This window comes from Pipistrellus kuhlii, unplaced genomic scaffold (genome assembly GCF_014108245.1).
Source record: "Pipistrellus kuhlii isolate mPipKuh1 unplaced genomic scaffold, mPipKuh1.p scaffold_m20_p_7, whole genome shotgun sequence".
In the NCBI taxonomy this organism is placed as follows: domain Eukaryota; kingdom Metazoa; phylum Chordata; class Mammalia; order Chiroptera; family Vespertilionidae; genus Pipistrellus; species Pipistrellus kuhlii.
In genome coordinates this window covers 70,060,856-70,073,581 of record NW_023425573.1, presented here as the reverse complement: position 1 = coordinate 70,073,581, position 12,726 = coordinate 70,060,856, and positions in this window count along the sequence as shown.

The following is a 12,726-nucleotide window of genomic DNA, read 5'->3' as shown; positions in this document are numbered from 1 at the left end:
TGCCTCTGCTTTTGAGGACACTAACCCGTTGGCTCATGCCCCTCATCCAGCGTGACCTCATCTTAACCTGGTTGTGCAAAGACCCTGTTTCCATGTCGGGCCACACTCTGAAGTCCCAGGTGGATATGAACTTGGAAAGGAAACGGTAACCTGGTCCATTTCAGAGGCTCCTTCCTGCCCCTGTTTCCCCGCCTTCCCGCTTCCCCACTCGTTCTGTGCTCCTGAAGCACCCGGACCTCTCTCCCTCGGCTCTGGGGCGAGGGAACAGTCCTCTCCTCTCCTCTCCTCTCCTCTCCTCTCCTGTCCTCTCCTCTCCTCTCCTCTCCTCTCCTCTCCTCTCCTATCCTATCCTATCCTCTCTGACCTCCACACCCTTCCGTGGCTCTCCCAGCCAAAAGGGCAGCCCCTCACCTGAGAGCCCACAGCCACCCCTCCCCAGGGAGCTGGGCCGGGGTGGGTGGGGGCAGTGGCCTCCTTGTGCACAGCCCACCAGCGCCCATCTCTCACCCCTCCTCTCCCCTCTCACCCCAGCCTGGGGAAGATGTGCAGATCTGCCACATCACCTGACTCCCTTGAGTCTATGAGGAAGGCCTAAATTCTGAAACTCAAAAGCCAAAGCGACCCCCTTTTCTCCAGAGCTTTGCCTTTCCCGACATACGCCTTACTGGCTAAATGGGACAAGGGCATTTGGTAAGAAAACACCAGCAATAAAATGATTCATAACTGGACAGTATCACCCCCCTGCCCCAGCCCCCGGTCACTGGATGTGTGAGGGTCCAGCAGTGTCCCCCGCGTGTACGTTCTAGGCAACCAGGGGCCAAGCATGGAGTTTGCTTTACTTTCGGGGTTAAAAGTAGTGAAGTCCCGCCGAAACCAGTTTGGCTCAGTGGATAGAGCGTCGGCCTGCGGACTGAAAGGTCTCAGGTTCGATTCCAGTCAAAGGCATGTACCTTGGTTGCAGGCACATCCCCAGTAGGGGGTGTGCAAGAGGCAGCTGATCTATGTTTTTAACTCTATCTCTCTTTCTCTCTGTAAAAAAATCAATAAAATGTATTAAAAAAAAAAAAAGTAGTGAAGTCCCCAGCAAAGCAGGACACCGTGGTCACCAGTAAAGGTAGTTCCCTTCCCCAAGGACTACACAACCTGGGGAGACTGGGTCTTGGGCCTCAGAACCCAAACTGCTAAACAAATGAGGAGGTCTCCCCGCAAAGGCTTTCCTTACAGAGCAGCCCACTCATGTCCGAGCTCCCAGCAGCCCCGTGCAGTCTGGCCACCAGCAGGGTAACCCAAAGGCCTCCTAGGACTGTCAGCCAGGCCCGAGGCTCCCCCTGCAGCCCTTCCCTCACACCTCCTCCTCTGTGGCTGTTTCTCGCATCTGCCGGCGGCTCCTCCACCACAGAAGGGACACTGTGAGTTCTGTTCCATATTCTTGAAAATAAAAGCACTGTAGATGTCCCCCCCCCCAAAAAAAAAATAATAATAAATACTGTCCCTGCCCCAAGATCTGTTCTTATCTTTCTTCTCCTTTCTCCGTAGCCAGTGTGGGCATCTCACTCGGTAGCTTGTCTGTGGGCTGGAAAACAACCTGGATTTCCACAACCTGAAACCTATTTCTGGGAGGAAGCTACCATCTGGTGGCTATTTGAGAAAGTGCTCACGTCCGTGTTTGGAATGAACATCTGGGGGCAGCTGTCCTAGCAGAAGGCCAACGGAAATGTCACTGCCAAGACGGGGGTGAGGGCTCCGCGTCCAACCTGGGCCCACCCCCCGCACATCTGGCTCCGCACACAGGCAGCTGCTCTTCCTCTGATCAGACACAGCTCGCAGCCCCCTCTTTTCCGACCTCCTCAGTCCAGGTTGCAAACAATTAACACAGCTAGTCATTGTCTATTCGCTTCTCCCCAAGTCCTGTTAAATCCTGTTCCTGGACATTATCTCTGAGGGCTGTGTCTTGAGGAATCCGTCAGGCCCCACTGAGAAGTCCAGTCCAACCCTCCGAGGACAGAGCCACACACTGGCCTTGTCTCGGGCAGTCTTCCCCCGCTTGCCCCGCCCCACCTCTGAGACTGAGCGCCCCTAACCAGGTGGGGGAGTTGCTACAGGACCCGTGCAGGCAGTTGCATGGGTTGACCAGGCGGATACTGGCTCCCCTGGGGTCCGGGATTTGGAACCGGTGTCCAGAAAGCACGACCTGGTGAAGCTAAACCTGGGAGGGGACTCCAGGGCCCGGCGGCTGCCAAGTGCATAGGAGAGTAGCCCCCGCCAGGGCTGAGGCAACCAGTGACCCTGGGCCTCCACGTCCCTTGCCCTTGGACTTTGTGAGTCTCATGTGTCTGTCAGGGACAGCCCCTCTGAAGCAGGCTGGGGGCCAGCGGGGAGGGAAAAGGGGGGGCGATGCTCACAGTTAGACACACACACACCTGACGAAGGTCTGAGTCTCCTGATAGTCGGGGACTTCTCGCGTGCAGAGGCCCAAGGATTTCACGGAAATGAATCACTTCTCATCAAATTTCAGAGGGACTTTGTACTCTTCATAATACATAGCGTCTGTGATCAACAGTGAGACAAAGCAACCTGCCCCAGGCTCGTCTGAAGGTTCCAGCAAGGAAGGTGGCTACCCCCTACCCCTGAGGAGCAGGTTCCCTGGAGCATCTCCCAGGATGCAGATGGTTTGGGGAGGAGTGTGTGGTGATGGGGAGGGCCAAACTCCATCCCATCAGAACCACTGGTGGGGGTGACGGGTGAGGTAGCCAGAGGGAGAGATTCCAGGATTGTGCCTGGTTCTCAGGGAAGCAGGTTAGTGGGTAGGATGTGGTGGGAAAGAAGCAAGGTGGGCAGAGGGGGATGGAGCTGGATGCAGAGCTCTGAGTGTAATTGGCCGGCCAGGGCTGCCTGGGGTGGGCCAAGAGGTCCTGACCTTTATACCCGCATGAGTCAGTCATGGGATGCAAAGGCCAGGACCTTGGACAAGGAGGCTCTCTACAGCCCTAGGCTGTCTGTGACAGGCCTGCTGGCATAGGGTGACACGTCCTTCCTTGGAGGAATCCCTCATCCATAAAAACAAACTCCTAATGTGGTGTTTACCTCCGTGTTACAGTCTCATTTGCACTAGGACATGCCATCTCTCATGTTCTCTTCTTCCTTGCCCTCATTCAATGAGAAATCAAACACTGGAATTTACGTGAAATAAATCAAAGCATCCCCAAAGACTGGAACCTATGTAAGGAATATTGGAAAGTCATCAATATGTGTTCCATTTCCATATTTGTTCAATATTTTCTCCTTTACCCCTTCTCTTTACTGTACTGTTCCTCCTTTTTCTTGGTTTTCTATCCCCTCTCTCTCTGTCTACAGTCGAGTTTTTGTTTTCTAAGAAGATAAGCAACAGAACAGACTAATTCATGCTAAAAGTGAGTGCTTGCTAATCATTCATCCAATGCAAACTTTTGTTCCTACGGTGGTCCAGATGTTCATCACAACTGTATTTAGACACTCTTGTACCTGGTCTCCCTTCTCCATTCCTCCGCTAGTTCACCCTGACCATGGAGTCCCCCACACCAATACGTATATCTTATGTCATGTAACCCCAGTGTTCAGTATCTCCTCAATCCCTTGAATGCTCAGTCCAAGGACAAGGAGCACTGGACCAGGAGCCAAAGACTCAAGGGACCATGAAGCTCAGAAAGTCAGAAGTCACAAGTTCTGAAACCCACTGCCCTGGTGTGAGTCTCAGTTCCTCCACTTACTGGCTCTTTGTCTTTGGGCGAGATATTGCCCTCTTCTCCTCAGCTTTCCATCTGTGAAATGGAGGTGAAATAACATACCCTTCTGGACTAGCAAACGCACTGAAAATTGTGGCTGTCATAGAGAGAGTGCTCCATAACCTTAGTTATTAGTACTAGTGTTAGTGCTATTACTTGTAGCATTATTGGGACTGTTTTTATTACTCTCATTCATAATAGTATCACTGTGATTATTAATTATGCCATTAGTACTAGTAGCAGTAGTACTATTAATCACAGAGTGCCAAAGAACTGAGTGACCTTGAACAAACCGCTTCATCTTGCTGAGGGGTTGTCTCATCTTTAAATTGAGGGGATGGCCTTGTGTGCCTTCCAGTGCCAAATTTTGTTTCTCTGATCCTCTTTATGTCATTCAGGATCTACCCCTCATCACGCATCATCATCGTCATATTATGTGGTGGCTGTATGGTAGCTCTCCCCTTATCTGTGGGGATATGTCCCAAGGTGCCCAGTGGGTAGGTGAAACCTCTGATGGTACTGGACCCTACATATACTATGTTTTTTCCTATGCATACATACATAACATAGCAAAGTTTATTTATACATTAGGCACTGTAAGAGATTTATATCAGTACATTATCTATAATAATAAAAGCGTAATATGCTAATTAGACCAGACATCCTCGGATGAAGCCAGGGCTGTGAGGGAAGCCCGGGTCCCGGGTGCCAGAGGGAAGCCAATGCCAGCAGCTGGGGGAAGGAAGGCCTACTCTTGCATGAATTTTATGCATTGGGCCTCTAGTAATAAAATATTGTAGAATAATTGTAACAATATACTGTAATAAAAGTTCTGTGAATGTGGTCTCTCTTTCAAGATAGCTTATGGTACCGTACTCACCTTTTCACTAAGGAAGCACTTCACAGCTTCTCCTTGGCCCACCTGAATTGCCAGCATCACTGCTAGTGTGCACTGAGCCATTGGGAAGTGAAACTAGGGTGACTTGAACACCAGCACTGTGATACTTACACAGTCAGTCTGGTAGCCAACATGGCATTTAAAACTGAGGAGTTTTTTATTTTTGGAGTTTTTCATTTCTTATTTTCAGATCTTGGTTGACCACAGGTAACTGAAACCAAGGAAAGTGAAACCAAGGATAAAGGTGGACTAATGACATTTCCAGCTCCCCCTTTCATAAGCCTTTGTTCCTACCTCCCATCCTAGACTTGCTCCTGAGCCCCTCCGTGTGCTGCCTTACTAGACAAAGCACAAGATGTAGGCGTATGACCTGTGAGCGCCCCTGTCGTCTGGAATAGCTGATAGACCACACTGACTCCATGGCTGAGTTTCTGGCCACCTCCCAGCTATTTGCCCTCCCTAGCTCTCCCTCTCTGGAATCGCTCCTCAAGCAGAGGGCCCGGAAACGCTCTGGTTCTTTCAGTTGCCAGTTTAATTTGCCACCATCTGTCACAGGGAATGCACGTTCCCAGAGCCCAAGCACATCTTCCAGGGCGTGGTGCTGCCTCCCACCCAGCTCCAGGCAGAGAAGGATCATCAGGGAGAAGGGAACTGAAGCTGGACCGAGTCCCATGGCAGCAGCTGCCTGTTTCTGGACTATCCCCACTCAGGGTTCATGGATAGAATTCAGGATTCTCAATATTTAGAAAGTTAGTGTCCTCGAGTAATCTGCCGGAAAGATAGCCTCCTAGATACATCGTCTATTCTTTTGTATGTTAACACCTCTAGTTCCCACCACCAAGAGTTCAGGGTTAGGCCATGCTACCAGAAGGAACGGACAAAAAAATCTTAAGATCCACAGGTGTGGGGAGGGAGGTGGGAAGTGACTTTTTTCCCTAGAGGTATCAGTGGTAAATTCTGTCACATCTGATAAAGAAATCAAAGCAATATGAATGAGTAGAGCAGCTTAGACCAGAGTCCTCTGCCTAGAAGGTCAACAAATATACTTACATCAGCTTCAATATTCGTATTGGGCCTGTTACACTGCTGTACGGAGAATTCTTGCTAGGGTTTTTAAAAAACATAGCATTCCTTTTAAGAAGTAGTTGGATTTCTAGCAACTTCAACCCTCCAGAACCCACCCAGGAGCCTGGAGGTTAAGTATCGATAGATGATATATCTGCCTCCCAGACCACCATGGGCATGCATTCGGGATACAGCATCATTCTAGCCTGAGCAAACCATGTGTTCACAATCATGATATGAATTGTGAAGTCCATACAGTCTTCTGGAGCCTCTTCTGTGCTGCCGATATAATTCTATAAATGAACGCAACAAGAAGTACTTGTGAGTTCCAAGTCTGGCCTATCCCAGGGTCGCCTTGCTAACCTCCTTGGCCATTGCTAATCACAATTGTTAATGAGGGTAATTCCATCCCCCCTTCCCCCATTAATCCAATCAAACGACCCATGCCCAGAGTCCGTTGTTACCAACCTGTGGTTTGGTTCCTAACTCACAGCTTGCTGCCACTGGCCACAGGGGAATGCAGTGTACAGTGGTTATAGCTGACTCTCGGGGACATGCTTTCCACCACCTAGCCTTCTCTGGAAAGCCCTTCTCTGCATGTGCTGGTCTGAAATTCAACCACCTAAACACCAAAGAGGACATTTTATAAACTCCACATATTCAGAGCAAGTAGAACAACAACAACAACAAAATGTCTAAGGAGCCATGTCATGTTGAGGACAAGCCCAAGCTACTCTACTCCAACTCAGGACTGTCCTACCCACCCTCTCCTCCACTGCTTCTGACAAGAGGACCAGCCCATCACTCTTTTCCAGAGCTAACCCCCCTATCACTCTCCAGCCCACCATCTCTTACCCATTCTGGAACTTGAGTCAGAAACTACTCTCTCTCCCCCAGCCCAGGAGTGCTCAACGCTCCCCAGGGAACAAACCCACACAACCCGTCCTCCCTCCTTCCCATCCCCTCTCCTACACTGAGCCCTCTTTTACTCCTTTAAATACACATTTCTTGAAAAAAGACTGTTTACAATGATCAGATCTGTCTCAGCACCTTCTTTTTCCCCTCGCTCCTTGCTAACTGCTTCAGTTCCCATTTCTCTTCTGAAGTTGGTCCCTCAAAAGCCACCAGTAAGCTCCCAATTGGGAGATTTAATAACCTTTTATTCAGGCTTTACCTTGGTCAACTCTCCGAAGCTTTTGGCATTTCTGCCAGCAATTTCATTAGTGTCCTCGGCTGTCCTGGTCCCCAGGACACTTCTCTCTGTGATTCTCATCCTAATTACATGACCACCTCCTCTTTCTTCCTTTGATTCCATCTGCAGAGAATTCTCCAAAGCCCTGTCCTGGGCTTATTTCTCTCTCTTAACTTTCCTTTCTCAGGACATCAGCATGTGCCTCTTTGTGAGGGGTGAATGCTGGATCTTCACCTTCAGTTCTGAAGGTGCTATTTGAGCCAGAGAACTCTCTCTGCACCTGCCTAGTAGACATTTCCATTGTTACCTTCAAAGTCAGCAGGTAGCAAACTGAACTCGTCATTTTCCATCCTAAACTCACTCTATGCCTCTTTTTGCCGTTGGCACCAACATGCATTCTCACCCCAGTCATCTTGGTCACCACTAGGGTCAGCCACGCAGCATCGTCCTTCCTCCACCTCCTCCACCTCCACCAGGTCTGTTCTGTGGCAGGCTAACGTATTGAAACATTACTTTGTGTGTTTTTTATGGGGTGACCCGCAAGAGACGACCATCAGGAACAGAGATAAAAATTTATGAGCCTTTAGTAAGCTGGCCAGCCACTACAGTTGCAGCACTTCACCGCAGTAAAGGCCAAACTGCAGTGCAGACCACAGGTGTTACAGAAAATTTATACTCGGAAACCACAAGAGGGAGTTAGGACAGTTACAATGACAACCCAAAGGTTACAAAACTTATTTCAGCCGTTTCCAAGACACTCAGGGCCCAGGTGCAATGGACTCATTGTTGGTGACCTATTCCACCTCCCTCTGTCCCAAGGCATCCTGCCTCCGGGCTGCGGAGGAGCTGTGCTGTTTGCAGCCCAAAAGGCATTTTTGTGTTGCCTTTTCCCTCTTCTATTCCATGAAGACAGCCACACACCTTGTGCACCTTTCCTTGCACAATGAATGCCTTTGAGGGCAACAAGAGAAGAGAAGGGTTGCTTTAAGGAAAGAGGAAGAGAGACCAAAAGACCTCACAAATAAAACAAGTGGAATCCTATTCAATAAGAAAGCAATGCTAAACAACAAAAAGGAACACATATTGACATACACAACAATGGGGATGAGTCACACAGGTGTAGTGTTGGGAGAAAGAAATAACGGATTTTATTCATATAAAATTCTATAACAGGGCTCAAGAGTGGCTGTCATAGGGTAGGAGAGTTGACAGAAAGGGGCACAAAGGAACAGCATTCTGTGCAGGGTGGGTCCCAGTTGGCACCCTGAGCTGGCACGATAGGCCACCGCGACCCTAAACTAGAATAAGCCAGCTGGATAATATCTTACCTTTATTCATCTTGCTTAAATGTATATACAGCTCACATTTATTTCAAATGTTTAATATTGTAAGTGTCTTGGGTCTTTATTTAGAAGTTTAGTGATGCTTTTGTGGCCAAAAATATGCCACAGGAATTGAACTCTTGTTTTATATCAGTTGGGCTATGGTAACATTGATTTCATTATACCTCGTTTCACTTAAAAGTCACAGCTTCTAAGACCCTATTGCCAGCATTGAGGACTTACATGCATCTCATCCTCCAGTTGGATGTCTGGACATTGAAGGTACCTGAGCTGGGGGTCTGCAGGCAGAAGACACAGGGCTCACCTCTGTGGACAGAGTGTGGCCTTGTCAGCGAGGCCTACTGATCCCATCGGGCCCTAATGAACCTGTAGGATTAGGAACCAGTTGGCAGCAACAGCTCATGGAAGAGAAGACAGCAAACTTCCCAGCCTCCCAGCCCAGTGGAGCAGGAGCAGAGCAGGGAAGGGAGGAGGTGGGGCCTGGGACATTCCCCCCAACCCCTACCCAGCCAGAGCAGCCTCATCCACTTTGAGCTGTGCTCAGGACAGGAGCTTTTAAATGTCAGGAGCTTTGAAATGCAGCGGTTCACAATGAATTTAACAGAGCAGACTGGGGTTCGCTTTTTCCTGGTTCCCCCACACACAGTTAGTTGAAGGGAAAATAAAACTGTTCCAGGTGTGTCCATCCCCGAAGTGACTGGTCCTCACACCAGTTAGTGAGCCCAGAGGAGCATGGGTGCAGGGACACAGGTAAGCCCCTGTCACTAAGCTAAAATGCTGCAATTCTGGAGGGATAACAGCTTGCAGACTGCGTGTCTGGCCAGCCTGAATGAGGAGACCAGTGAGGAAGAGGGCGGCTCATTCTGAACGTGGACTTTTATCAGACCACCTCTGGATACCTGCTTCTTCCTCACTCCCCATCTCTGCTAGATGTGTGAAGACCTGCACATCTGAGCTTCAAGTGAGGAGAAGTGTTACTTTAGGTGTAAGTAGGTGGATGACATAGATCCCCTCCCGGTCATGAGAGACAGAAATTTCTGCTTCTCCACTAACCCTCTGCATGAAGGGCAGGCCCACCTTGGAGGCAATGCGTAAATTGAGACGACTTTTCTGATGCTGCTCTATTCAGATCTATTAATGTCTTCAGTGGTCCCCTGAGCTATATCTTAATTAATGGCTGATGTGCCTCCATCAAAGTGATGGGTGAGCAAGAGTAAATATGCAAAGATTTGAAAAACAAATCAAGTTCCGGTGAGAAATTGTGCAGTTATTTCTGCCCATTTTCAACTGCAAATGACAATCTGTATTTCCTCGAGTGGAATCTGACAGCTTATCGCCTCTTTGAGTTCCTGAGCATCTATTTTGTCTCTAATGATACTGCTAATGGGGGGCCTATTTGCACTCACCGCACATTATGACAAACACATCTATCCACTGACATTTAGGGGACTGCGGACAAATGGAGCCATAAAGAGCTTCAATTGCGCACTGCCTCATTGCCTAAGGGTGATTTGTGCTTTATTAGGCTGAGGTGGGGTTGTGATGGAGGGGATACCACAATCTGTTACTTGGGTAAAGGCTCAAGGAAACTTCCCAGCCTCCCAGCTGAAGATGTGAAACTTCTTTGATTCCATGTGCAAAGTATTTATTGGACATCTGCTATGTGGTCAAAACATTGGGGGGGAAAAGTCAGGTGTAATTTTAAGCACAGACTCCACCCTCCAGGAAGAGATAATTACTTGGTGAAAGAAAACTATCTACACACAAAACCCTTAAAAGTGAAAAAATAGAATACAGGCATATGTGCAATATGTATATATTAGGTAAATACATTATACACATATTTAATGATAAATTCAGAATTGTCAGAATGGAAAAAAAATCAATTCAGTTATCTTAGTCTTACATCTATAACATTAAATAAACTGTTAAAAACTGACATCTAATAAATTACTAATGCAACTGCCTTGTTGGAGTGTTCCTGAGTCTCAGTTAAAATCAGTTCCTCATCCCTTTGTCCCTCACACTGGGAGTGTACTTCTGTTCTAGCCCAGCAGCTGAAGGCTTCCGGAACAACCAGTCCTCTGACAAAGGCAAGCTTATTGACCATTACTGTGAAGGGGAAGTGTAAAACCTACAAGATGTGGGGTGTAGACCCTTGTGCTGAGCCAGCTCAGCCAGGTTGGGTGAACGTGAGAGGGGGTGGTGAAGGATTAAGAAAAGACAGAGAAGAGAATGAAAGTCGGATCTGGGTGGGATGCTTTCCTCTCTGATGGACAGCAAGCTTATAGGCCGTGTCTTTATTTTATACCCAGATTCCAAGAGGCAAAGTAAGGGCTTGGTTACGACGTTCTCATGAGTTTTGAATCTACTCAGTTCTATGCACGTGAACTCTATCAAGCCCACATCACTCAGACACATGGGGCCTCGTGGTCAGACCATAGGTTCAAGCGTACAGCTACAGCTGTTGGCTATAATTGTGCTGGGAGACTCTGCCCACCAGGCGGGGACTTGCACGTGGCAGAGGACTGTGCCCTCTCATTAGCTGGAGGCTTGAACCTGTTCCAACACAGTAACTGCTCTCCACAGACCCTAAGATAGAATCATTATGTAAACTCTGAGAAGGAACTTAACTACTGAGATAGACTCTCCTGGTCAACTGGGGCCCCAAGTTTTATGCATAATGAGCCTAGTGGCCATTGTGGACAGCGGCTCCTCATGTGCTCTGTCCACCGGGAAGAACCTGAGTGAACTCAGCTTCCCGCACTGCGCCTGCTGGTCAACCACTGCAGGGAAACCTGATTTTCTCTTTCTATGGAGATCTGCCCTGTCCAATCAGAACCGCACATTTGGATGCCTCATTTACATAAAACAAACCTAATTAAGAACCGAGGCAGGAACTTTAGCTCTGAACTGGTGGGACACAATTTAGGTGGCTACCTGAATCTGTGTTTCCTGGGCTGCAGCTCCTTCTTTGCTCAAATAAATGCTTTTTAAAACTCTTTTTTAGAGTCTAAAATTAATTTTGGTTTACAGGGGTAATAGTGACATTTACACACATCAGCATTGCAACAGGCTCAGAGCAAAGCTGGGCTGTGCGGAAAGGGCCGGGCCTCAGGTTGGGACTGCAAGTTAGGCCCAGGGACCTGTGTCCTTGGCAACTACGAAGGTTACATGTGAAATGTGTAACTTTCTGAGGCTCTGCTCCAAATTTGGGAATTGAAGCAATTTTTCTGTGTCAAAGTAAAATATGTTATAGTGGGAGATTCCATTTCATTCTTACTGATACGTTTTCAAATAGTAAAATTTCCGATAGTCTATGATCTCAGAGAGCAAAGCTTATCAGGATGTGAGAGCCAGGAGTCGCTCAAAGGGAGCTGTTATGACACATTACAGCTGCAGCACGTCCTTGGGAGAGAAATGGCTTCCGATGAACTCTGCAGCTGGCTTTATCTGTGTCTGATGGAGGGCATGCGTATTTATATTTTCTCAGCCTGAGCTAATTTTTACTTTCTCACGTCCATTACAACCCAACCCCCGCACCACCCTGCATTTTGGTTAGTGTTCAGGGCTATCTCCATCCCAGGCTATAAATACAACATGCTCTGTATTCCCACCAAGGTCTAGCCCAGTCTCCTACACGGTGGATGCTAAAAAATATTTCTTGAATTGAATTTGATTTCCAAGAAATAACATTTCAAATTCAGCAAAGATGGTGCATCAGGCCCAGGTAAAACGAAGATCATTAGGGCTAGTCCCGTGGGGGTTGGGGAGCTCTTCCAGGGAGAGGACGTCCAGGCTTGCAGCACTGGAAGCAGGACATTCCTTCTCAGGAGGAAAAAACTATCTTAACAGGACTGCAATGGGCACCCATTAACTTTCAAAGGACAGAGGCCTGCTTGGCTCTCTGTGTAAACCCTGCTTCGGAGCAATATGGTAATTTCAAACCCGTGTCCTGCAGATTTTGCTTTTTATGAATGGTGACAGTAATCAGCCTTTACTTTTGTCTTATCCTACCTTTGGCATGTACTAATTGCTTTTAAAGGCAGAGTCTACCACGTTTTTTTGCTCAAATAATGTATGTTCAATAATCTCAGCTCAAATATGTCATCATGAAACAATTACACCCGTTATAGAGAGCATAATGAATCCATGTGGAGTGGAAACTTTACCCGGCAGAACCCCTCAAGTAAAGGGCTTTTGTCTGACAGGAACACTTCCCACTTCATCTCATCGTGAAATGTTCACACACTGGGAAAAGTTGTTTGTAAATTGTTCTCGTGGGAGTAAACGGAGCACAGAAAGCACAGACAGCTATTGTTCACAGACCTAAAGACGTGCCTCTGGAATCTCTACATATTCAATAATTCTGGGCAAACTTACTAGGAGTTGGTGAACACAAGGCTTCTCATCTGATAAAGCAGTTCTGCTTTGCACCAAATTGCAGGCAAAGTTCATCAGCCAATG